The sequence below is a fragment of the Malus domestica genome, chromosome 15 (genome assembly GCF_042453785.1).
Source record: "Malus domestica chromosome 15, GDT2T_hap1".
NCBI lineage: Eukaryota > Viridiplantae > Streptophyta > Magnoliopsida > Rosales > Rosaceae > Malus > Malus domestica.
Genome location: NC_091675.1, coordinates 26,226,479 through 26,250,735, shown reverse-complemented (window position 1 = coordinate 26,250,735; position 24,257 = coordinate 26,226,479). Strand labels below are relative to the sequence as shown.

General features: G+C 36.0%; 1 long non-coding RNA gene across 4 annotated transcripts; it reads left to right on the top strand.

The window, feature by feature from the left end:
• Positions 1 to 3,067: 3,067 nt before the first annotated feature.
• Positions 3,068 to 8,252, top strand: LOC114821466 (uncharacterized). 4 transcript variants are annotated; one of them, XR_011575810.1, is made up of 6 exons: positions 3,068 to 3,659; positions 3,761 to 3,829; positions 3,922 to 4,021; positions 4,628 to 4,686; positions 5,502 to 5,830; positions 7,861 to 8,252. It is a non-coding gene; the product is annotated as an uncharacterized lncRNA (long non-coding RNA). The 4 variants fall into 4 exon arrangements; XR_011575811.1 differs by having other exon boundaries at positions 3,068 to 3,829; positions 5,502 to 5,572; positions 5,737 to 5,830; XR_011575812.1 differs by having other exon boundaries at positions 3,068 to 3,829; positions 5,502 to 5,572.
• The last annotated feature ends 16,005 nt before the right edge of the window (positions 8,253 to 24,257 follow it).

Here is a 24,257-nt window from a genome sequence, read left to right as displayed (position 1 = left end):
CCGATATCCAGAAGCTGTTAACTAGTAATTAGGTGGTATGATTTCTGATACCGACCACATGCTAGTATCTGGGAGTGATACCTTTATGCCAAGACGCCGGTTTACAGTTTCAGGGTAGCGAACAATATTAAAATATCGTATATGCATCAATTAGCATCGCAACTGGTAGACTGATTAACAGTGACTATTTGAGCCTGAGAAACTAAACCGAGGAAACTTAGTAATATACCTTGTATTAAGACAGTAAACTCACAGTTATGTTAACCCTATAACCTAGTTAGATAATCAAAATTTCTTTGACTAGCCACCTTTCGATCTTTTCTACAGGTAGACAGTAGGATCGAAATACAAAATGACATCTCACTGGTTGAATGTTTTGGAGTGACAAGAAAACTGTGAAGACTTTTTAGTTCGTGTCGTAAAGTTAGTAGTTTAGTACGTTTCGAGGATATATATCTTTGGCGTCTCTTCTCAAAATTCTACTTGGGATGCCGCTAAATGCGAGAAATAGAATACACCAATGAATTACTTTGTTAACACCATATTTATTCTCCCTATTTCTTATCGAACCACTCATATATTAGTTTTCCTTGTAACTTTTCGATCAAATCCTACCTTATTGAAAGAACTTAGTCACTAAAGCTTACCGATTATGGAATTACCCAATCAAACACTTTATCTAGAGAACTTCAAACCTATTCACAAAAGCGAAAGACTGAACCTAGGTTTGTACCTACATTTTAGCAGCTTGATCGGGTGACGATTGAAAATAAAAATAAAACCGTTAGTCAGCTTTATACCAGATTCCTCGATTGTAAACTTTGATTAAATTGGTACTTTCCTTGGGAGACGTGATCTCAGTGGACGAGATTCTTTTCTTTTCCTAAAAAGGTCGTAAAAGAAGAAAGTTGAAATTCTCACAAAGTATTGTGGAATTACGGGATATCATTGGTCTTGTCGATTTTATCGACAATTTGTTAGTGATTCCTCGACTATAGTATCCTTCTTCACTTTTCGACCGAGGAAAGTTAGCTTAGTTTGGGAAGTTGGATATGAATAAAGTTTCTGATAATAGAACCGTTGTCTCATCTCACCATTGCTTACACTCTTCAATGACGTTGACCTTTTTGAAAATTCATGATGACGTTTTCTTGGATGTTTCGGGTGTGTAAAGGTAGCATGACGGATTATCACTTATATTTCTAATGTGTAGCACTGTTTGGAATGAGCCATCTTATCCATGACTTAGAGTCAACATTTATCATCTTTGCTTAAAAATCGAATGACATTTCTCTGTGGAGAACATGCCCAAAATCTTTATCAACTTTAGATTTCTTAAGTACATATGCATTTGAAAAGAATCAGATTTCTGACTATGACGGTGGAAGAATCTGGAAAACGTCTACTCTTACACTATTGTACATTATCCTGTTTATGCAAACTTAGTTATTGTTTATCACCGCAAAAGATATAATTACCCTTTAACATTTCAGCCATTCCTATTCTATTTTAGTTGGAGTTCACCAACTTGATTTGACATTATTTTTGAATTATCAAGAATGGTTCGAATGATTATAATCACTTCTTGTATCCGATCGGAAATGAGGAATCATCACTATAAGCTCCCTATATGAGCTATTTTGTACATGTAGAAAATGTGAAAATCAATAACCGTGATGTTGAATCAATGCTATGCTTATGTAGTGTTTCAATTGGTGGTAGCTTTAGTTAAGTGGGAAGCTGTATTCTTCCAGCCCTAAAGCTTAAAGTATTGACGATGTTTTCTTTTCTTAAAATGGGCGTTAGACAACAAAACACTTGTGAAGCCAACTAAGATAGAAGTGGGCTGTTGTTAACTTTTCCGCACGCCGTGATCTAAAAGCCCTTGTTCACGATCTAATCAAATGTGGAGATATGAAAGGAATTAAAACTGAGGCTCCACTTGAGGTGTTTGAAAAGAATTCTTAGTCTAGGCACGCTACACCTTTGGTTAGGGTAGAGGGGATGTTTGAGGATATACAGTTCAAACTTCCTGGACAACCATAGTTTCTTCTATGTTTGTTTTTGGAGGATGATGGCATTATGAAAGAGTTGCTTCTAGACTTCTGTGCTAGTTCAAGCAAACAGAAACCCGAGAAGATTATCATCTTGGCGTATATATATCTCACCGTTTTTCGTCCCACCATTAGTTGGTTGCAACATAACACTATCTTTATTTTAGTTGCTTGTAACTACGGTTACAATTTTGGTTTTGCTGTGGTACCACTGGGGCCGATATATAGAGATTTTACGCCTAGAACATGATTGGTAGACACTTACTTTTATTAGAGTTATGCGTAACTGCGGTTACATTCCTGGTTATGAGCATATCATCGTTTAAGAAATGATTTAATATTTATGCGTAGTATGTGCTTTATAGAAGCGTATTGAACAGGTATTTGAATGATCGAGATTGTGACATAGAAATTTTATGATATTAACGATGTTACCTGAGAAGGTAGTGCGTGAGCGCAAATAAGGTTTTATTTAGGCGATGTATGTGTATTTCACAATGAGGGGCAAAATGGTAATATTGCACCCTCGTGAATTCTTTACTTGCTTGTCGAGACAACAACAAGTTATTGGTATTGCGGGCTGCAGACTGTAATATCAATAAATTATTGTTGGGTTCGTTAAGCAAGTAGGCAACTAGGTTCGTTTACGAGAGCATAGGTGAAATCTTTCTATGTTCGGTCTTTGATTTCAATACAGTTACTTTAACTTTATGTTATTATTTATATATGCTTAATTTGACGTGATGTTTTTACATATCTATTTTTGACTTGATGTTTTCATAAAAGATTTTAAATTGAAGTATTGTACTGAGGGAGAAGAAAAGTATGAGCTTGGAGGCATGAAAGAGGAATAATTGCAATCCGATCGCGACGAAATGGCATTATCTTTTATGCAACCGCTCTAACTTGATATCTCCTTCACGTATTTATTTTTCTACTGTCTGTTCACTACTTTTGTCTAGCAAATGATTTTAAATTTCGGGGAAGAAATTTTTTAAGGTGGGTAGATTGTAACGACCCGTCCCTAAGAATTATAGATTTTATAAATTTAAAAGTGAATTTACGAAAATACCCTTCAAGGAAAATGCGTTGACTTTTGTTGACTATTGTGTCGTGTTAAGTAAGACTCGTTTTCTTAGCTTATCCTCGTAGTACTCGTCGCTGCGGACGCGTGGGCGTAAGTGGAATGTAATTTCGAGTTATAACGAAGATTCTACGAACCTTTAAACGTTAAGGGCATTTTGGTAATTTTCCATTTGAAATACATGTGGTATTTTGTCTGACCATTGGATGAGTGCCACGTCGGGCCACCCCCACTTTTCTGGAACACTCTCTCTCTTTCTTTTTCTTCTTCCGTAGCTTTTCTCTCTAACTCTCTCGGCTCTCCCTTTCTCCCGTGAAACAAACCACCATCATCACCAAAAATTTCATCTTTTTGAACATCAAAACTGCCATTATCTGCATGGCTTCACCACCATAAACCCAGTTTTGAGTTTTGTTTCATTGAAAACGAATCCTAACCTTGAGTTCGAAGAACAAGGTTTTGGGCTGGGACTTCTAGGCGTGATTCAGACAATTCTTAGCCATCTTTTGAACTCAAAATAGGTATAGATCGATTCCTCATGTTGTGTAGATGAATTTTCATGTTTGGATCGTGTGATTTGGTGGAGAAATGAGAAAGTTATAATGATTTAAAGTTTGCCCAGTTTCCGGCGACCTCAGCCACTTTCGAGGTGTTTTCCGACCAAATCACGGTGAGATAGCCATCTTGCGAGGTACCAATCTCTTCCTCTCGTCAAGAACTATGATTTCCGTTTTTGAATCACTTGATTTCGTTGAGTGTTGACAAAGTTATGGACGTTGAAAGATTGCCCAGAAATTCTGGCGAATTTCCCTGTTTTCCCGCGGACAGCCGTCTTTCAGCCCATTTTCTGGCCATCTCCAGCGACCATTTGGACTCCAAGCAGGTATATCTTGTTCTACACTTCTCTAGCTTCGTTTTGGTATATTATAGGTTGAATTTGGTTTACAAATAAGTGAGATATGGAGTTCCAAAGATTGCCCAAAAAATCTGCAAAATCTGCAGAATCTGGTGAAATTTCGTTTGGCCCGCCACTTGAACATTATAGTAATCAACGATCCAAATGTTGGATCGTCACTAAAATTTAATACTTATAGTACATAATATTTGGGACCATAGAAACTTACAGATCGGGAATCCGACATACGGATCTTCCTAAATTGGATTTATAAGTTCATAAAATAAAACGTTAACCGCCACTTGGTTTTGGCAATTCGTGGAGATCTGATTGTTGGATCGTTCTGAAACTTTAGTATGTTATTTTAGAAACATAATGTGTGTCTTTGGAATTTACGGATCGGAAATCTAATATGTGGATCTTCCGGATCGAGTTACGTAGGGTTGTGGACTCTAGCGTCGATCTTTGACCGATGGTTGACTTTTGGTCAATGGGTCTCAAATCATTCTAGATCGTCCTTGGGGATGTGATTTATGTAAATTATGTGTTCTATCAGTAAGGATTCTGAGATGTGTGACTTGATATTTGCTCTAGGCAATGATCGTTCGAGACATCTTGATATTCGTGCCAGGGAGTTGTAGCGCGAACTGCAGGTGAGTGGGCTTTTGGGTTTTCTATATACATACATATGTATGCTTTACGTTTTTCCTAGAAATTGTTTTAAATGAAATGTGATTGAAATGCCATGTCATACTTGCGTTATATTTTAATATATGCATTAGTGTAGTTATGCATAATGTTGCATAATATTGCATAATGCTGCTGAGGCCCAGGTAAGCTACAAGTGAGTACAGTGTGATGTTAGTGGTTGTGATATATATGGTTATGCTTGGATGCATTTAGTGCTTATTACCCTGTACCCCGGTGTTAGTGCTCCCGTCCGTGGCTAGGGCACAATTCTTCACGTGATGTTCACCTCCTGCACCGAATGCTCACCTTGGATCCAAGTTTGGTTCACAGCCCTGTCGTACATACCACATTAGGTGGTTCCGACTCGTAGGTGACCTGTGATTATTCGCACAGCCTTCACATGATCGTAGCACTTAAGCGTACATATTTACACCTAGCCCTGTCGTACAGACCACAAATGGTGGTTCTAACTCGTGTGCAGGAATAGATTATGAGCTATAGGTTCAGTCTTTCAGGTCACGTTAGGTGACTCCGGCTGACATAGCATTTTACATTGATTTATTTCACCTGGCTTACGTATTTATTGCTGCAATAGTTTGCATGGTATATATCTTGTTTCCAATGCTCTCGAGAATGATTTCTATATACGTATGTAGTATTATTTTCTAGGAAATTATACGGGTTTTACGGTGAGGGGTTATTATATTTTCTAAAGAGAAAGATGTTTTCAAAAACTTTGTTTTTGCCCACTCACATTTTCTGTTTTGCACCCTTCCAGGTTTTAGTTGCTAAAAGTTCGTATCGACGAGGATTCTTCACGAATCTTAGTATAAGTGGCTACCTCTAAGGGTATGATCTTTACCCATACTACTGTACTTTACTTATGCTCTGACGACACGTGTGAAGTGGGTGCAGACCAGCTCACCAGCGCACTCTAGTATTTAGGCACTTTTAAGTTTAAATTTACTCACATTTTTCATATCACTGCACTTTATGGCTTCGTCACCTTCCAGGTGTCGGCCAGCACAGCTCGATTAGGAATCCTAGTGGACATTCCAGGTTGGGGTGTGTCAGCTTTATCATGAGCACTCAACTTGTGTCCAAAAGGTACTGGAGTTGAAATAAGCTTCACATCAGTAAACTTGGTTTTCTTCAGTAAATCAAGAGCATATTTTGATTGATTTAGATGCATATGATTCTTAAAATAAGTAACTTAAAATCCCAAAAAATAATGTAGGGGCCCCTAATTCTTCATAGAAAACAAGGTGCCAAGCTTCGTTATTAAATTCTTCATTTAAACTGGACTGTTTCCCGTTATCAATATATCGTCCACATAGATTAATAAAATCAAGTAAACTCCACGATGATTAAACACAAATAAAGAATAATCACATCTTGACTCTTGGAACCCTAATTGCAGCAAAAAATCTGAAAACTGTTGAAACCAAGCACGAGGTGCTTGTTTCAAACCGTATAAACTCCTCTGCAACTTCCATAAATGATTGGGAAATTGTTTATCAATAAAACCCGCTGGATGCCTCATGTAAACATCCTCTGCAAGATAACCATGCAAAAATGCATTCTGAACATCCAGTTGACGAACGAACCACTTATTCGAAACTGCAAGACTGAGAACCAACCGAATGGTACTATGTTTGACAACTAGACTGAACGTTTCATTGTAGTCAATCCCTTGTTATTGGTGAAAACCATTAGCTACTAACCTTGCCTTATGATGTTCAATTGAGCCATCAGCACGTTATTTGATCTTATAAACCCATTTATTAGTAAGCAAGTTCATGGAAGAATGATAAGGTACCAACCTCCAGGTTCCACATCTCTATAAGGCATTGAACTCTTTCACCATTGCATCCCTCCATTTCTGATGCTTTACTGCTTGACTAAAACAAGTAGGTTCAAGCATTTTTTGATTAGTAGTCACATGCAATGCATACTTAAATTTGGGTTCTTGGACACCGGCTTTGCTGCGAGTTGTCATAGGATGCATTGGAGTTTGTGCAACAATGGAATTGGTTGATGCACTCATTGGTTCATTTTGTTGGATGGATGACACTACTTTTTGCTCATTCAGGGATTCTAGAGGTGGTCTATTGTTCGTAGGATTGGAAGGCACTACTGCAGGTTGTCCTAGGATTTCATATACAATAGGTTTTGGTTGTGGAACTATGGGATTTGGCATGGGCTCAATGGGGTTAATGATCTTAGTGGAAGCAGGTTGAGAAGATAGGAAACTAAAAAACAAATCATGTGAAGAATTCATACTTGTTTTATCGACGCAACCCTCGGTAGGTGTGAGTTCCTGGAAAGGAAAAGAGTCTTCATCGAATAGGACATGGCGAAACAAATAAACTCGTCTCGTCAATAAATCCAAGCATTTATGTCCTTGATGGTTAAGTGAATATCCTAAAAACACATAAGACTTTGATTTGGACTCAAGTTTATTATTAGTATACTGTCTCAACCATGGAAAACAACGACTGCCAAACACTTTAAACATCTCATAGTTAGGCTTCCTTTGAAACAATTTTTCAAATGGTGAACTATTTGAGAGAACACGAGTTGGAAGTCTATTTATAATATAAGTGGCTATTTGAAACGCATCGAACCAAAATTTATTAGGAACATGAGCATGAGACAACATGACTAAACCCGTTTCAACAATATGACGATGTTTTCATTCAACGAGACCATTTTGTTCAGGGTGTTTACGGCACGAAAATCTTTAAGAAATTCCATGTAATGCAAGAAATTGAGTAAATGCAAGAATCTTATACTCTCCTCCCTCATCACATTGAAGAGTTTTAATAGTACAATTAAACATATTTTCCACTTTCATTTTAAACATGACAAACACTTCAAAGACTTGAGATTTTTGCTTAAGGGGGAAAATCCATGAATATCATGAAAAATCATCCACAAAAAGCAAATAATATTTATATCCTTCAACTGAAACCACGAGAGAACACCAAACATCATAATGTAAAAGTTCTAATGGAAATTTAGAAATAGACTTAGAGGTTCTAAACGGCAATTTAGAAATCTTGCCTAATAGACATGATTGACAAAACTTTACATCATTGGTGCCATGAACTGACACTTGATTATTTGAACGGCAGGATGGCCTAAACGAGAGTGCCACTTTTGTGCCAAGACACGAACTCCTACGAAATGGGTATAAGCCATTCTCACACCTCCCTTGGAAAAGCGTCCTCTCGGTCTTGAGGTCCTTAACAACAAAATGATATGGAAAAATTAGAAGGTAACAATGGTTATCTAGAGTAAATTTATGGGCATATATTATGTTTGTTGAAGCAGATGGACAATGCAAAATATTATTAAGGTTAAACGAGCAAGAAGTAGTATTTATTTGATTCAAACCAGAGTGAGCAATAGAAAGTCCAGTGTCATTACCTACACCTCCAATGTTTTCATTACCATTGTACTCTTTGGGATTCATCAAGTTCTGAATATCAAGAGTGATGTGAGCATTTGCTCCTGTATCGAGCAACCAAGAGCCATTGTTTTGGCGATTCAAAACGATTGGTGAAGAGGCCATTGCACTCAGACGCTTGGTGGTAATACGGCCTTCATACGCAGCGTTCATGCGTTGGTAACAATCATGCGCTGGTAGTAGTTGTTGTTGAGAGAACCAGATACTCGTGGATTGACACCTCCATGATTGGATGGAAAACCACAGCATCCAGTACCACGAGAACATCCACCACGTCATCTCGCTGCTACAAAAGCATTCACTAGGGCTAATTCAACTAGTGGGACAGTTTGTTCCACCATTCTCCTTTCCGTAGTCAAGAGTAGGGATTCAAGAGTTGGGTACGTGATAGGTGTATCACGTGCCTGAGCAGCATTGACAGTCATTTCGAACGCAGGACCAAGGTTGTTCAAAATGATTTGGACGAGTTCATCATCGTCCACAGGCTTACCAGCTAAAGCCAAATTGTCAACAATTGCATTTAGGGGTGGGTTCGATACAGTTACCGTACCAAAACCCTTGTACCAATTACCGTACCAAACTTTCGGTTTGGTAAAATCTATTACCATTACCGTACCAAACTTTCGGTATACCGAAGTTCGGTATTACCAAAAGTTTGGTTGGCATGGTATGGCAATGGTAATTGCTATTTTGTTTTGGGACAAAATATGTTTTTGTTTTTTAACCCAATTCAAGGGCAAAACTTTTTTTTTTGTACCTTTATCTCATACATTATAGATTAAATTCATCTATTATTCATCATTCACAATTCACACACATAATAATTCAAATGAAGCATCAAGATTCATCATGAAAATTAAGCTTATAATCCAAATAGAAGTTACGAACCAAAACAAATAGAAGTTAACAATCCAAATAGAAATTAAAGTTTCAAACCAAATGAAAATTGGAAGTAAACTTCAAAAAAGAGAATTCATTGATCAGTTATTCAAGCTTGAGATGTCGAAACTTTTGGAGGAGGCATTGAACTTGTAGAAGATTGAGTTTGTGTCAAGCCTACATTACAAACAAAGAAAACATATTAATTAGTAGCAAGAAGAATTAAAGTTGAAAACCATTTAATAACAAATTTACTAAAAAAATTAAAGCATATCTTTCTTGTTTTCTCTTCTTTTATTTCCTTGTAAAATTGAAGCATATCTTCCGTTGGTCCTTGTAGAAGTTTACTTCACCTGCCCTAAGCCAACCACTAGTACACACTAGTGCCTCCATTATTTTAGGAGTCAAGGATACCCTAAAAGGGTTCACAACCCTCCTCCCTAGACTAAATGCATTTTCACTAGCAACAGTAGAAGTGGGGGTTACAAAGATATTTTGGCTATTTGTGAAAGAATTAGGAACTCTTTTGTGTTTGATTTCCACAATTTTAAGAGATCAAAGTCAACAACAACAATGCTAATATAAGTAGGGTTTTATTTTCAAATTATTGGAATATTATAAATATGTGTTATATAATTATGTATTATATAAATTATAAATTATAAATTATATTGTATTTTTGGTATGGTACGGTAATACCGTGGTAATGGTATCCATTACCAATACCGTACCATGAAATTTCGGTACAGTACAATACTGTACCATTACCGATTGGTACAAAAAATTTGGCACAAAATCGGTATGGCACGGTTGACAATTCGGTTGGCATGACAATTTGGCAAAAAAATCCACCCCTAATTGCATTCATCTTATCAAGATAATAATAATAGAAAAGTTATCCAATCAGAACTACTGACCAAATAAACAAACTCAAGAGTTTGTACTAGAAGAGGATTCACGATTCAGTCTTTACAGCTTAACAAAGTACACTGCCAGATTTAATAATTAATATATGCCGTTACCAAACATGTTGTATATGCAAACCTTCTGTCTCCCAAACATGTTGACATTATTCGGAATAGAATTTTAATTTAGTGATGTATATATATATATATATATGTATGTATGTATATTAAAAAAAAAAACCGACCATTAACGAGTAATCCTAATGTGAGTGGATTGGATCTGAAAGATGCAAAAATGGTACTTCCAGATCTATCAGGTGTCCAAGTCTTTTGCTATACTTGGCATCTGTGATTTTGTCACAAATCTTTAAACTAATGGTAAAACTCACATCAGATGATCAGACTCTTTCAGAGGATGGCTTTATTCCCTATCAGAAAGGAATTTAGTTTCCCAATAACAAATGATATAAGCTGCACTAACTGTGACATAATGCACACCCCATGTTTGTTAATCCCTAATATGCGAGAGAGTGATCTAGCAAGCAAAACCATGTTGCTCTTCATCAAAAGTCACAAAGCCGATTTATCAAGTTAAATACATCTCGACTGCTACTATTGTAGGATACAGCATCTTAAACAGATGCAAATTTGAGATGCATAAGTTATATTTATCTCTTCTGTTTTATATATTTAAAAGATGTAAATATAAGTCTTATTCTAATTTTTTTCTCTCATTAACTGACGGGGTTTACATTCTAAATATGTAAAAAAAAAAAAGTAATTTTATATTTTTCGGCCAAAATGATTATTTTAATTCTGTTTATTGACGAGATTTTCAACCCAACAAAAATGTAAAATGTACCTACATTTTGCATCTCTATTAAAAATGCTATTAATTAGAGTATTAAAGCAATTAATTAAATTAAGGAGTAGGTGTTCTGAGTTAGGTCATGGGGGATGAGTTGTTGTGACTTTGTGCTCACGGGGTCGAGTCGACTACTTCACTTATCGAAGCTTGACCACTTCATTTGCATATCCCTCACTCCAATGCAATGCTTTGATGTTCAACTTCAATCTTCATGCTAAAAAGCGTAATTTATAAGTGAAAAAGCACGTGCTGTTACAGCTTAGATTAGTATTTCTTTTGGATTCACATTCAACTGGGGTGGTTATTAAATTGCCAGGTATTGACAAAATAAAAAATAAAAATTGCCAGGTGCATTCTTGCATCTCATTATTCTTAATATCTTATCATGTAATTTGGTTTGATGATCGAAACTGCTTTGTCTTTGAGTCAAACTCAATGTTGACATGAATTTAACATTAAGAAACCATGCATGTATTTATATCAAGTTAGGTTACTTTTTACATTGTTAATTGAGTGACATGAAGTACGTTTGACACAAATGACAAACCCAAGTTATTGTATTAGGATAGGTTGGTTAACTCACATGCCATCACATCGTTCAATATATATTGTTCACATGTTAGGATCAAATGAACTCACACGTGAAGAGATATATTAAAAGTGTGAATCCTAGATTAGAGAGTTAAGAGACATTTCCATGTATGAGTTAGACTACTCTCCGTATTATCAATTAATTTTATTGAAAATATGATTTTAGCCCTTCCAACTCAATTTTCTTCATATAAAACCCTACATAACTTTTTTTACTCAAAGAAAACCCAATGACTAGGATCCACATAAGCAAATTTATTAATTTCATATTACTTCACACATTTTACATTTTTCACATGCCTAAATATAATATCTCTTTTTTACAATGATACAAAATAATGTTTATACCAATAACAAAACGTGCCTAACATATGTACTAATACATGGAAAATAATTTACCTATATTAAGAAGAAATGTAGTTCGATGCATAGTATTAAAAATACTATGTTACACCCATGTTTATACAAAAATAAAACATGCCAAACATATCTAACAATACATGGAAAATAATTTACCTACAAGTTAGATAAATGTTATTTGGTTGGGTGTATATAAATTTTTTTAATAATTGGAAAAATTAAATATAACTAGGTGTAGTGTAATTTTTTTTTATATAATTAGAACAAATTAATTTACCTACCTACTATTTGAAATGTTCATTTCTAATGATGTAAAATGTTCATTACCTAACTACAAATTAATTTCCAATAATTTACCTACAACAATTATACCATGGGTGTAATGTAATATCTTTCTTTACAATGATACAAAATATTGTATGTATACCAACAACAAAATGTGCCTAACATAAGTACTTGTACATGGAAAATAATTTACCTATAACAAAAGAAATGCAGTTTGATGTATAAAATCAACAATAAATTTACCTATAAGTTAGAGAAATGTTATTTGATTCAAAATATATAATATAGGTGTAGTATTTTTTTTTAATAATTGGAACAAACTAATTTACCTACCAATTAATATGGGTAAAATTGCTACAAAATATATCACGGAAAAAAAAAAACTACTTTTCTAGTTTGACATGGATACAGTTAACGCAAACACTTTTTACATTTTGATTCACTTTTTCTACTACTTTTAATTTGGCATAAATATAGGAATTTGGAAAAGGGACCATAAAGCATGAGTGGCATAAGTGTAAATAAATTGTATTAATAGGTCAATTGTGTTCCCATATGTTCGCAAATTTTAAATTTGGGCTTAAACTGGATCTTTAAAGATAGATGAGTTTTTATCTAGAAAATGAAACCTCAATTCCTTTATTATATTGTTAATAAATGGCTACAAGTGACTTCTGATTTTGTTAATATTTTGTAGAAATAATCTTTGAGGAATTACACCAAAATTGAATGATTTTTTATTTTAACTTTTACTATTATTAAGGACTAAGGGAAAAGGGAGAGTTCAAAATTATTACAATAATTTAAGAGATGAAAGAGTTTCAAATCTGGAGCGCGTAGGTAAAAACTTAACGCTTTTTTACTAGAATATTGTATGAATAACAAAGAATGTTGTAGAATGAAAAAAGAAAAAGTAGCATGGATATATAAAAGATCAAGGTACAAAAGGACACCATTAACGATTCTCTTTTATGTTTAATAATGTGCAAAGCATCACTCAATAGAATAATTCAAGTGCTGTTTAGTCAAATTTACTGTAAAGTAATGAGCAAGAAGTGGTTTACGATTCGACTAAAAAAAAATAAAAAAAAGTGGTTTACAAGGGAAGGCAAAGAAGCAAGGACAAAGGCAAAATCCACTGCTCAAGCATCTGAGAGTATCCTACCGCCATACTTTATGGTAGACTTGGTAGTTTCTAACATGACACGAAAATAATGGGTTTTGGATTAACACGATAATTAATCGAGTCATTATCAGATGACCCGTCAAGAACCCGTTAATAACGGTATACACGCGGATAATATGTGGGTAACCCGTTAAGAAAAAAATTATTTTGATAATTTTAAAGTTTAATTACTAAAAGATTTATTATAAAATACAATAGCCATATTAATATATACAATATATTATATATTAAATATATAGTTTTGTATTATTATTCTATATAATTAAAAAAAAATTAGTCATTATTTATTTTTATTATGAGAGTTCCTTATTATCATTACTAGGATAAATTTTACTTAACATGTTGTTGTCCAAAATTAAAATAAACTAGTATAATATTTGTATAGACAAGAACTAAGAAGAAATACATACAAGTATGAAAAATGTGAAAGAATATATAAACACTCGTGATTCATCATTATTCATCTACAAGTAGATAATGGTTACACTTATATTATTATTTAGATTTTTAAAATCCTCCAAACCCACGTGAATAATGTTTTTTATTTGAGGGACTAATTAATAAAATTATTGTAGAAGTGACAAAAATGTAAAAAAAATAAATATACAATCACTCATAATGACAAGCTTTACAACTTTCATGAAGGAATCAGCTTCGAAATCCAACACTATAATCCATAAACCTTAAATTTATATTTAACCGTCGATTGATATTTGAACTTTATTCTTCTTACTGAATTTCATTTTTAAAATTTTCTTTTTTGAAAACATGATTATCTGGCGGATGTAAGAAGATGAATGGTTTAAATCTTTGATATCACATTTTGATATTTACGGTTAACTGAAATATGAGTCGATGTCATCTAGTTTGTAGAAACTTTATAAGCATCAAGCAATATTTTCACTAATCATAAAACTCTGAATATAATATCAACAATCCACACCATTCATTTTTCTACATTCTCTAATAGATCATGTTTTCAAAAAAGAAAATCTGAGAAAACAAAATTTGATGAGAACAATGAAGCGTAAATGTAAACAACAATCAACGGTTAAATTTTGATCTATGATTTATATGATTATAGTGGCGAATTTCGAAGTTAAGTTCTTCATGAAAGTTGTAAAACTTGTCATTACGAGTGTTTATATATATTTTTCAATATTTTTTACACTTCTACATTAATTAAAAAACTATTAAAGACTTTATTTAAATAACAGCCGTAAGATAAATGAGAGTAAATCTGTGTCGTTAGATTCTATTTCACTTATATTCTTATTACTTTTTCGGACGAAAAAACCCCATCTCTATTCCAATATTACCATTTGATCAATTTAGGTAAGTGAAAATATACTTAAAAGAAAACTGCGTTTTTATGTTTTGGATGTGACAATATGGTATATATATACTTCTTTAGTATTATGTTTTTCATTTGATTATTTATTGGTTTAAAATATATTTTCTTTAACGGGTAACGGGTCAAGTCATATTACCTGTTAATATTATCGGGTCAGGTCATTTTACCTGTTTATTTTAACGGATATTACACGACACGACCCGTTAAGATATCGGGTATGACACGAACACAGAAAACACGACACGAATGCCAGGTCTACTTTATGGTTTAAAGTAGGATTCTTGCCCCTTTTTTTCCCTCCTCTTCTCTTCCCTCCTATTTGAACGGTCACGGTTAAGCTATGTCACCATCTTATATTAATTTTTTTATAAAGAGAGAAAGACAAAATAAATAATTTGAGAGGAGGAGATAGAAGAAGATTGAAAGAGCATAGGAGAGAATCCTAGTTCTTATGGTTTAGGGTTTCCAAAAGCTCTCTGTTAATTATTGTTAATGGAAATGTTGTGTTGTCCAATCTTTTGATTTATCTGTCCCTCTTAATCAATCAGTTTACTCACTCTTAACTGTTTTTCTTACCAGGTGGTAAGGTAAATTTTGTACTTTTTTGATGATTTGCATATCATTTTTGTATGAAATGAAGCAAGAGGGTAACTGAAAGAACAAGCATCATTCTTTCTCAATGGAAGGTGATATCAAGAAATAATTAATCTTTTATCTTGGGTAGTGTTATTTACAATCATTTTTACTTTTCACACAGTCTTTTCAATTTTTGATAGTCAGATCGAATGAATTGAAAATGATCAATGACCAAAAGTAAATAAGGTGTGTAAGATATAAAAATAAATGTATAAATAACGTTATCCTTTATTTTTCCCAACAGTGAGGAACAATTTAAAAACTTTAACTTGTAAAATATATCATTAACTTGTGTTATTGAGTTGATCATCCTCTTTCTATCGACCTCTCTTCTCACATGGCATGTTTACACTATTTTTTTTTATATACTTCTCTCTCCTTACTTTTTTATTTTATATACTTCTTTCAACCTTTTGTTTTTAGTACATCGAGGTGTTTTCACTAAGGGAATTGAGAGTTTGGCTAAGCCACACAATGGGCAGCCTAAATTGGTATCGAATTCGCCATCCACGATAATCGAACCTAAGACCTCTCACTTCAAAGTGAAGAGGAATACCACTAGATCGTAGTACTGAGTGGCTTCTATCCTTACTTAATATCACATTACTTCTTTCCTAATTTGTTTCTCTGTAATAACCACTTAGTATTACGGTCTAGTGATATTCCTCCTCACTTGTAAGTGAGAGGTCTTAGGTTCGATTTTTGCCAAAGGCGAATTGAACCACATTATTGCTAACTCATTATGACGTTAACTCTACCCCTCCTCTTTACTGTAGATAATATTGCTTGTTAAAAACAAAAAAAAATCTCTCTCTGTAATATGATTTATCACAGTACTATTTTTTAGAGAGAGGAAGGTAAAGAGACTAGGGCAATGAAACTAATGAAAATGGCTTCAAATCTTTACATTTTAATCAAAAACCATACACTAACTTTATTTAATGATAATGACAAAAAATAAAAAATAAAAAATAAACATAAAAAAATCCAAGTCGCGCTGAGCGCGCGTCCCTGCAACGCAGCTTCCTCTCATTTCCAATGTACTTATTCTGCTGCCTTGCTCTGCCTATGCTGCCTGTGACGAACTCGACCGCGATGCTCTCTTATCCTTGCTCTTCAAGGCCCTGTTGAATTGGTTTGCTTCGGATGACTGCTGCTTTTGGGATGGAATCACCTACGACCCACTTGACCACCGCCGCGTCATCCGGCTGTGGTTGCCAAAAAGAGGCATATTCGGCGTCATCTCTTCGGCCATTACCAACCTCACCCGTCTCACCTACCTCAATCTTTCCCACAATTCCCTATTGGGTTCTCTCCCAGATGACTTACTTTCTTCCCTACCAAATCTTCAGGTCATTGACTTGAGCTTCAATCATCTTGTCGGCCCCTTTCCACCATCTTCGAATGGAAGCAGCCACCTTCAAATTATAAACTTGTCCAGCAACTTCTTCAATGGAACAATCCCGTCTTCGGTCCTTGTCCCATCAATATCAATTTTCAATGTCAGCAACAACAGCTTTTCCGGGTCAATACCGATGAGCAACCACAGTAGCCACACTTCCCTTACATTTTGAATAGTCTCTCTGGACCCATCGGTGATGGTATCATGAACCTCACCAATCTCAATATCCTAGAGCTCTTTTCGAATCTATTCGCTGGTCCAATTCCAACCCATATCGGTAGCCTTTTCAAGTTGGAAACGCTGCTCCTCCACATCAACAAATTCACAGGTCCTTTGCCTTTTCAAGTTGGAAACGCTGCTCCTCCAACTTCATATCGGTAGCTTTTTAAGTTTTAGTTTCATAAACAGTGTAGTAAGTTTCATAAACAGTGTCGTAAGTTTTCATAAACAGTATAGTAAGTTTCATAAACAGTGTCTTAAGTTTCATAAACAGTATAGAAAGTTTCATAAACAGTTTGTGTGAGGATTTGCATGGGTCCGCGTGTCATATTTTTTTTAAAAAAAATTAATATTAAAATTATGTCTTTTTCATTAAAATTTAAGTTCTTTTGTCATTTTTATTAAAATTTAAGGGTTTTTCATTAAAATTTAAGTCTTTTTCATTAAATAAAGTTATAGTATGGCTTTTTATTAAAATAAACTTAGTCCAAGCCATTTTCATGAAAATTCCCTTATTATAACCCCTCTTTAATTAAGACTTTCGAACAAACATCCTATTAGTTTATTACGAACATCATGCATGCATAGGGGTGGGTTCATTGTAGTTACTGTAAACGCTTATACTAACTACCATATTAAATTTTTTGATATGGCAGAATCTAGTACCATTATCATACCAAAATTTTGACATGACATAAAATTTGGTTCGCATGATATGATAATAGTATTGTACCGATTTGCTATTAAGTGTTGCAGTCATATTTAGAATAGGAATTTGATTATGTAAATCCTAGTGTATCTTAGGATATCTTGGAATATTCCCTTTAGTAGTTATTATCCTATTATAGTTGTAATCCTATCAGAGGTAAGTATTTAACAAATCCTACTACTATAAATAAAGGCACAATAGGGTGATACAACACACTCCTCACAATTAAATCTTTTCCTATCTCTCTCTTGCAGCCGACCTCTCTCCCTCTCTAGTCCTAAATACAGTTCAGTCAAATAGGTTTACAATACGTTATCAGTACGCTCTTGCCATAAGCTAAGGAACTGAAGGATTGTAGGAGGAGGTTTTCTTCTACAAATTCCAAAGGCTTTTATTTGTTTTATGCCAATCAAGTACACTTAAAATAAAGTAAGATATTTGAAACGTCCACGAAGCATGAAAACATAATTGATGATGCATGAACCCCCTATATTTATATTTTCCTTTCGATATATATATATATATATATTATATAACTCATATATTTGTCAATATATATACGTTTCATGCATTACACAATTATTTTGCTATGTGAAATTTGTGAATCAAAGCATAAAAATAAATTAGAAGGAATTTAGGGTTCTTTAAACCCTAGAAAAGTTAGAAAAAAAAATATGGGAATTTAATGCAGCATGGTCGCGACTCACCACCGCTGGCACCACCGCGCTAGCCTACAACCCAGCCATGTCGAACACGCCCCAGGACGACATCATTTTGACGTCTGACCCATGGTAGCAGCCCTTTGGGCTTGCTGCGAGCAAAGACAACCTGACCTCCTTAGCCTGGGTTTGGTTTGGATTGTCTTGCAACCTAACCCATATTCCAGCACGGCTTGTAACCATGTGCTAGGCTCTACCTTCACACCCATAGCCCGTCACCAGCAACCCGTGTGTTGTTGGGCCTTGTCCTACGTCCTTGGCCTGCCTGCAGCAGGCCCGCGTTGGTTGCTGGGCTTTGCCAACCTTTCGCCCAACTCGTCAACAATTTCTACTGCTGGGCTTGGCATGCCCTGACCTAAAAACCCTAAACCTAACCTCGATTGGGCTTCCCCACACCAACCCGCAAGCTAGCCTTGGGTTAGGTTTGCTCCCCGTGCCCGATTTTAAGCCCAAACTAGCAGCACTTGCTACTGGGCTTATTCAGATCACACGGCCCAAAGGCCTACAGTCATCCCCATGGCCCAATGGCCTGCAGCCGTGTTGGATGGCCCATCCCCACATCACAGCCAGCCCACTTTTGGCTGGGCAGCGTTAGGTTTTCGACCCAATGCCAATTTTTGGCATCCTCGCGTTATAAATCATGCCCAAATATATATGTTTTGGGTATTTTGGTTTATGCTAATTAATTTTAATATAATTATCACTTGGTTTATCACCAACCTAAGCTAATATGACATGTCTATCATTATTTTGCTTCCATAATCGACCCCGTTTGCTCTCGATCTATTGAATTAATTAAAAGTGACCTGCAATCCATTAATCTGACAATTAATCCAAAAGTATTGACCTGAATATCAGTTTTGGATATTAACGATTCAATAATTTATTTTTCTACTTTGAACCGTTGACATTTTTTCATAGTCCTGAAGCTCTCACACTTGAGTTCCCGAAGCAATTCAAATCCACTACACTTAAAATCAACATATCGCATTCTGTGTTATTGCAGGAACCTCTCCTTTATGAACTAATCATTCATAAAACTAAATTGAATATGTAGTTTCATATTTAGTGCCTTTGAAACTCGAAGTTTTCATTCAAAACTCACCACATGAAACCTGTAGCTTTCATGTTTAAATTAAATCAATACATGTCTATCGAACTCGAATGTTCTACAATGTATGTCTATAGATTACCATATGACTAAACTACGTTTTGTTGTACCCTCTGTTTTAGGGACATGTCAAACTTAAAAAAGCTTGATTTCACTGCTCTGGAAGTATCTGGAAGAAATTACCTGAAGTGGGTTTAAGACGTGAAGCTTCATCTTATTGCAAAGGGTATTAGAACCACCATTGAGGAACCTATCGACGCCAAACTCGTCGATGAAGCTCAGAAAGCCACTGCAATGATCTTCATTTGAAGACACATCCATAATGCACTGCAGACCAAGTACCTCGCTGAGGAAGCTTGCTTTGGTTGATCGTTTCGATAACTAGAAAGACATTTACTTGCCTGAAGTAAGACACGATTGGCAACATCTACGCTTCCAAGACTTTAAGTCCATGAATGAATATAACTCTGAGGTTTGTAGAATCTGACCACTGCTTAATTTCTGTAAAGTGGACTTAACAGATGCAGATCTCCTGGAGAATACCTATTCGACCTTCCATGCTACCAATACTATCCTGCAGCAACAATATAATGCACATAAGTTCACCAACTTTTGATGAAAAATCATCAAGCTCGACTCACTGGCTCCAACGTTGCGCCTAAAATGCATGTGACTAATTCTAGCAGCCACAAATGACGAAAACATTGTTATAGCCATGGTAATGGGCGGCAAGCCCACCCATAAGCCCAAGGTCAACAGAGCCAAAGCCCACCCAAGGGAGGAAATTTGACCCAGAAACGGCAACCCCTTACACCTAAGGCCTTAAACTTCAAGAACAAGGGAAAAACTATTGTTTAATCGACCTCCACTGAAATGGACATGTGTTACCGCTATAGATCAAAGGATCATTGGTCACACGTATGCAGAGCTACCCCTGAGGCTATTGCCAAGTATCATTCCCGTCGTGAGTCTAACTTTGCCAATGTGGAACATCCCGAATATGCTCTTACATCCATGGAGATATCAGATTTTTAGGAGGCATAAACTCTTATGGACGAATAAGTTTTATTCTTCCAAACATGGTTTTAGGGTGTTTTTTTTACCCTTAGTGGCCAAACCCACTAGGAGTGGCCCCGAACCCCTATCCCCCCTAATTTTTAGGTTTATGGTTTTATTTTTTGACAATTTTTCTAAGTATTTGGAATAATTTGTTTGGTTTTGGTTTGTTTTGAATTATGGATAATTTTTTTATGGATATTATTTCTCAAATTGATTAATTGAATGAATGGAATTATATTTATGCAGGTGAATAATTCAATCAATTTATTTGACCAATTCGATTAATTTATTTATAGGTATGTCTAATGGGGAAGTTAGTTGTCTGGCTGATAGTGCTACTATGCACACCATATTGCGTGAGTGACACTATTTACTAACTTTGTACCTAAGAAAACACCTCTAACAACCCTCTCAGGCTTATCAAACTTGATTTAAGGAAACGAAAAGGCCTGTACAGTCTAATGGTACTGTCTTAACCATTAAAAAGGCGTTTTATTCTCCATGTTCCGGAAGAACATTGATGAGTTTTAGAGACATTCAAGATAATCAATATCATATTGAAACCACTGAAGAGAATGGTTCTGAATTTCTTTGTATCATGTTTTATGAGTATGGCTAGAAGCGTATTTACGAGAAGCTGGAACGTCTCCCAAGTGGATTGTACATCACAACCATTCGCGACATAGAGACCCACCATGTGGCCGGCCTTAAGCCCGGGTTCCAAGGCACTTTGCTGTTTTGGCATGACCGTATGAGACATTCCGGACGTGATATGATGCGCCGTAGCCTCAAATCATCACATGGGCATCATTCACCTCCCTATGTTAGATTCCTGCCATGTAAAGCTTGTTTTTTAGGGAAGTTGATTACTCAACCCTCAATTACAAAGATTATTCACAACCCTCATAAGTTTCTTCATAGGATTCAAGGGGATATTTGTGGAGATATCCAACCAACATGCGGATCATTTAGATACTTTATGGTGTTGGTTGATGCATCGACACGTTGGTCACATGTCTACTCCAATGCTGCATTTACGAAACTCCTAGCACAAATTCTTAAGCTTAGGGTTTACCACCTTGATTATCCGATCAAGTCAATTCGATTGGATAATGCTGGAGAGTTTACTTCACAGACTTTTAACGACTATTGCATGTTAGTTGGGATTGAAGTCGAACATCTTGTACCCCATGTTCACACCCAAAACGGCATCGCAGAAGATTTCATAAAGCGTTTTCAATTGATAGCTCGAACTTCAGTTATGCGAACCAAATTGTCGGTATTTGCCTGGGGTTATGCAATATTGCATGCAGCTATATTGGTCCTCCTGAGGCCCACCGCTACTCAACCTCATTCACCGTTACAGTTGGTTACTAGATACAAGCTTGACGTCTTGCAGTTATGTGTGTTTGGGTGCGTAGTCTATGTGCCCATAGGGGCGCCACTACGTACTAAAACGGGTTCTCATTGAAGAATAGGAGTCTATGTCAGTTATGATTCACCATCAATTATTCGCTATTTAGAGCCCGTGACAGAAGATCTTTTTAGCGCACCTTTTACAGATTGTCACTTTGATAAGATCGTTTTCCCGTCGTTAGGGGAAGATAAGCATGTTAATGTTCCTGTAAAACGTTACGAATTATCGTGGTATGCTCCCATTATGTCTCATTTAGATCCCCGCACTGCCCAATTTGAAACTAAAGTACGTCATATTATAGATATTCAAAGCATCACTTAAACCATGCCGGATGCTTTTACTGATCTAGCAAATGTGACGAGATCACATATACCTGTTACAAACGCACCTGCAAGGATGTACATATTTCAAGTACGCGGAAATACTGTCTGGGAAGGTGAACCGTCCCCGAGGGTGGGGCGGTAACACCTTTCACGCGGCCCGGTACATTGGCGACTAGCCAATCATCTAATTCTACCCTAAAGCATGGCAGACCCCCTGGTTCAAAGGATTAACAACCTTGAAAGAGGAAAACGGCACAAACTAGTTACCCTAGTTTGAATCCAACCATCGCTCACTCATATATTCCAATGCATGAAGTTATTCTAGATTATAATGATGTTTTAGATGAGACACCCAACCTCCTGAGAATCATGAGATTTCAGGCCACTACGCAGTATTGGATGAGGTTTGGAATCAGAATAAGATGATCGTCGATGATGCATTTGCGTACACAATAGCTACTGACATCATGCTTAGCAATGACATTGAACCACGTTCCATTGATAAATGTCGACATCGAACAAATTGGTTAAACTAGAAACAAGCAATCCAGGTCAAACTCAATTTTCTTGCAAAACGTAAGGTGTTTGGGATTGTAGCTCATTCTCCACCACATGTGAAGCCCGTGTGCTACAAGTGGGTTTTCATGAGAAACCGTAATGAGAATAATGAAATAGTGCAATACAAAGCACGCCTCGTAACGCAAGGCTTCTCTTAATGCCCTGTGATTAATTATGAGGAGATGTATTCCCCTGTAATGGACATCATAACTTTCCGCTACCTTATCAGTTTGGTAGTTTCTGAAAAACTGAATATGCAACTTATAGACATGGTAATCGCTTAACTCTATGGGGATCTAGATAGGAAAATCTACATGAAAGTTCTAGAAGGACTTCCATTGAATGGTTCAAATAGTTCTAGACCACGGAACACACTCTCTCTATAGATTTAGGATATCACTCTACGGATTGAAACAATTCGGGTAGATGTGGTATAATCGTCTAAGTGAATATTTGACAAGTCAAGGTTATGTGAATAACAAAGTATGCCCATGTGATTTTATAAAGAAGTCACATTCTGGATTTGCAATCGTTGTAGTTTATGTCGACGACATGAACTTCATCGGAACTCTCGCAGAGCTTGAGGAAATTGTTGTTCACCTGAAATCGGAATTTGAGATGAAAGATCTTAGGAAAACTCGATATTGTCTTAACTTTGAGATCGAGCATTGTTCGGATGGAATCCTAGTACATCAATCGAACTACACCCAAAAGGTGTTGTGATGTTTTAATAAGGATAAAGTGAAGCCTTCGAGTACTCTTATGGTCGTTCGGACTCTAGATGCTAAACGAGATATTTTCCGTCCCAAGGAGGATGAGGAAGAGATTTTGGAGCCTGAAGTTCCATACCTAAGTGTAATTGGTGCTTTATTGTACTTAGCTCAATGCACTAGACCCAACATTTCCTTCGCTGTTAATCTTTTGGCTAGATACAACAATGCGCCCACACACAAACACTAGAATGGTGTTAAAGACATTTTTTGCTACCTCAAGGGTACAACGGACTTGGGTTTGTTTTACACCCATGAATCCTCGAGAGGAGCTGCCGCCCCCTCGGTCATTAGGTTGATTCTCGCCTTGTTGGTTACGTGGATATTGGATATTTATCCAACCCATATAAGGCACGTTCTCAAATGGGCTATGTCTTTACCATGGAGACACCGCTATATCTTGGAGGTTTACCAAGCAAACGCTAGCTGCGACTTCTTCGAACCATGCTGAGATCCTCGCCCTGCATGAAGCATCGTGTAAGTGCTTTTGGTTGAGAGTAGTCATGGAACATATTCGAAGCACTAGTGGTCTTACTATCGTCGTTGACTTTCCTACAATGATCTTTGAAGACAATGTAACATGTGGCGAACAGTTAAAGAAGGGATACATCACGGGAGACAACAAAAGCACATAGCGTTGAAATTCTTTTATTCTCACTAGCAACAACAACATCAGAAATTGAAGTCAAGCAAATCTGTTCCCAGTACAAC